Below are 3,822 nucleotides of genomic sequence, written 5' to 3'. Positions count from 1 at the left end.
CGTCTAGCTCTTCCCGGGGGATCCCGAGGCGTTCCCAGGCCAGCCGGGAGACATAGTCTTCCCAACGTGTCCTGGGTCTTCCCCGTGGCCTCCTACCGGTTGGACGTGCCCTAAACACCTCCCTAGGGAGGCGTTCGGGTGGCATCCTGACCAGATGCCCGAACCACCTCATCTGGCTCCTCTCGATGTGAAGGAGCAGCGGCTTTACTTTGAGTTCCTCCCGGATGGCAGAGCTTCTCACCCTATCTCTAAGGGAGAGCCCCGCCACACGGCGGAGGAAACTCATTTGGGCCGCTTGTACCCGTGATCTTATCCTTTCGGTCATGACCCAAAGCTCATGACCATAGGTGAGGATGGGAACGTAGATCGACCGGTAAATTGAGAGCTTTGCCTTCCGGCTCAGCTCCTTCTTCACCACAACGGATCGATACAACGTCCGCATTACTGAAGACGCCGCACCGATCCGCCTGTCGATCTCACGATCCACTCTTCCCTCACTCGTGAACAAGACTCCCAGGTACTTGAACTCCTCCACTTGGGGCAGGGTCTCCTCCCCAACCCGGAGATGGCACTCCACCCTTTTCCGGGCGAGAACCATGGACTCGGACTTGGAGGTGCTGATTCTCATTCCGGTCGCTTCACACTCGGCTGCGAACCGATCCAGCGAGAGCTGAAGATCCCGGCCAGATGAAGCCATCAGGACTACATCATCTGCAAAAAGCAGAGACCTAATCCCGTGGCCACCAAACCGGAACCCCTCAATGCCTTGACTGCGCCTAGAAATTCTGTCCATAAAAGTTATGAACAGAATCGGTGACAAAGGACAGCCTTGGCGGAGTCCAACCCTCACTGGAAATGTGTTCCACTTACTGCCGGCAATGCGGACCAAGCTCTGGCACTGATCATACAGGGAGCGGACTATGCTCTGACACTGATCGTACAGGGAGCGGACTATGCTCTGACACTGATCATACAGGGAGCGGACCGCCACAATAAGACAGTCCGATACCCCATACTCTCTGAGCACTCCCCACAGGACTTCCCGAGGGACACGGTCCAATGCCTTCTCCAAGTCCACAAAGCACATGTAGACTGGTTGGGCAAACTCCCATGCACCCTCAAGAACCCTGCCGAGAGTATAGAGCTGGTCCACAGTTCCACGACCAGGACGAAAACCACACTGTTCCTCCTGAATCCGAGGTTCGACTATCCGACGTAGCCTCCTCTCCAGTACACCTGAATAAACCTTACCGGGAAGGCTGAGGCGTGTGATCCCACGATAGTTGGAACACACCCTCCGGTCCCCCTTTTTAAAGAGAGGAACCACCACCCCGGTCTGCCAATCCAGAGGTACCGCCCCCGATGTCCACGCGATGCTGCAGTCTTGTCAACCAAGACAGCCCCACAGCATCCAGAGCCTTAAGGAACTCCGGGCGGATCTCGTCCACCCCTGGGGCCTTGCCACCGAGGAGCTTTTTAACTACCTCAGCGACCTCAGCCCCAGAAATAGGAGAGTCCACTACGGATTCCCCAGGCACTGCTTCCTCATAGGAAGACGTGTTGGTGGGATTGAGGAGGTCTTCGAAGTATTCCTTCCACCTGTCCACAACATCCGCAGTCGAGGTCAGCAGAACACCATCCGCACCATACACGGTGTTGATAGTGCACTGCTTCCCCTTCCTGAGGCGGCGGACGGTGGTCCAGAATCGCTTCGAAGCCGTCCGGAAGTCGTTTTCCATAGCTTCCCCGAACTCTTCCCATGTCCGACACAGGTGTGTTGGCACAAAATGAGCACGGGTGTGTTGGCACAAAATGAGCACAGGTGTGTTGGCACAAAATGAGCACAGGTGTGTTGGCACAAAATGAGCACAGGTGTGTTGGCACAAAATGAGCACAGATGTGTTGGCACAAAATGAGCACAGGTGTGTTGGCACAAAATGAGCACAGGTGTGTTGGCACAAAATGAGCACAGGTGTGTTGGCACAAAATGAGCACGGGTGTGTTGGCACAAAATGAGCACGGGTGTGTTGGCACAAAATGAGCACAGGTGTGTTGGCACAAAATGAGCACAGGTGTGTTGGCACAAAATGAGCACAGATGTGTTGGCACAAAATGAGCACAGGTGTGTTGGCACAAAATGAGCACAGGTGTGTTGGCATGAAATGAGCACAGGTGTGTTGGCACAAAATGAGCACAGGTGTGTTGGCACAAAATGAGCACAGGTGTGTTGGCATGAAATGAACACTGGTGTGTTGGCACAAAATGAGCACAGGTGTGTTGGCACAAAATGAGCACAGATGTGTTGGCACAAAATGAGCACAGGTGTGTTGGCACAAAATGAGCACGGGTGTGTTGGCACAAAATGAGCACGGGTGTGTTGGCACAAAATGAGCACAGGTGTGTTGGCACAAAATGAGCACAGATGTGTTGGCACAAAATGAGCACAGGTGTGTTGGCACAAAATGAGCACAGGTGTGTTGGCACGAAATGAGCACAGGTGTGTTGGCACAAAATGAGCACAGGTGTGTTGGCACAAAATGAGCACAGGTGTGTTGGCACAAAATGAGCACAGGTGTGTTGGCACAAAATGAGCACAGGTGTGTTGGCACAAAATGAGCACAGATGTGTTGGCACAAAATGAGCACAGGTGTGTTGGCACAAAATGAGCACAGGTGTGTTGGCATGAAATGAGCACAGGTGTGTTGGCACAAAATGAGCACAGGTGTGTTGGCACAAAATGAGCACAGGTGTGTTGGCACAAAATGAGCACATGGTGTGTTGGCACAAAATGAGCACAGATGTGTTGGCACGAAATGAGCACAGGTGTGTTGGCACAAAATGAGCACAGGTGTGTTGGCACAAAATGAGCACAGGTGTGTTGGCACAAAATGAGCACAGGTGTGTTGGCACAAAATGAGCACAGGTGTGTTGGCACAAAATGAGCACAGGTGTGTTGGCACAAAATGAGCACAGGTGTGTTGGCACAAAATGAGCACAGGTGTGTTGGCACAAAATGAGCACAGGTGTGTTGGCACAAAATGAGCACAGGTGTGTTGGCACAAAATGAGCACAGGTGTGTTGGCACAAAATGAGCACAGGTGTGTTGGCACAAAATGAGCACGGGTGTGTTGGCACAAAATGAGCACAGGTGTGTTGGCACAAAATGAGCACAGGTGTGTTGGCATGAAATGAGCACAGGTGTGTTGGCACAAAATGAGCACAGGTGTGTTGGCATGAAATGAACACACTAAATAAACAAATAAAATAAAAATATTAAACATCAAATCAAAATAAGTGTTTGACACAAGAGCGTAAATTAGTGTCGTCATTTGTGACTAAACTGCCAAAGAAGAAGGATGAATACTTATGTCTACTACACTACTGTATTTAATGTTGTCATGATGTTGGTACTTCATGAATACTTAGGTCTACTACACTACTGTATTTAATGTTGTCATGATGGTGGTACATGGTCCTGAGGCAGACCTCCTCAGTGGTCCCTGGGAGACCGCCACAGTGGTCCTGAGGCAGACCTCCTCAGTGGTCCCTGGGAGACCTCCTCAGTGGTCCCTGGGAGACCTCCACAGTGGTCCCTGGGAGACCGCCACAGTGGTCCTGAGGCAGACCTCCTCAGTGGTCCCTGGGAGACCTCCACAGTGGTCCCTGGGAGACCTCCACAGTGGTCCTGAGGCAGACCTCCTCAGTGGTCCCTGGGAGACCTCCTCAGTGGTCCCTGGGAGACCTCCTCAGTGGTCCCTGGGAGACCTCCTCAGTGGTCCCTGGGAGACCTCCACAGTGGTCCCTGGGAGACCTCCACAGTGG

The 3,822-nt window shown here is 52.4% G+C and overlaps 1 long non-coding RNA gene across 1 annotated transcript in view; it reads left to right on the top strand.

Moving 5' to 3' along the window:
• LOC133557113 (uncharacterized) overlaps positions 1–3,822 on the top strand; it is a 64,336-nt gene that overhangs the window by 28,932 nt on the left and 31,582 nt on the right. The gene's annotated exons all lie outside the window — the stretch shown is intronic.

Source organism: Nerophis ophidion, linkage group LG08 (assembly GCF_033978795.1).
Source record: "Nerophis ophidion isolate RoL-2023_Sa linkage group LG08, RoL_Noph_v1.0, whole genome shotgun sequence".
NCBI lineage: Eukaryota > Metazoa > Chordata > Actinopteri > Syngnathiformes > Syngnathidae > Nerophis > Nerophis ophidion.
The sequence above is the reverse complement of the archived record's forward strand: the minus strand, read 5'-3'. Positions and strand labels throughout refer to the sequence as shown.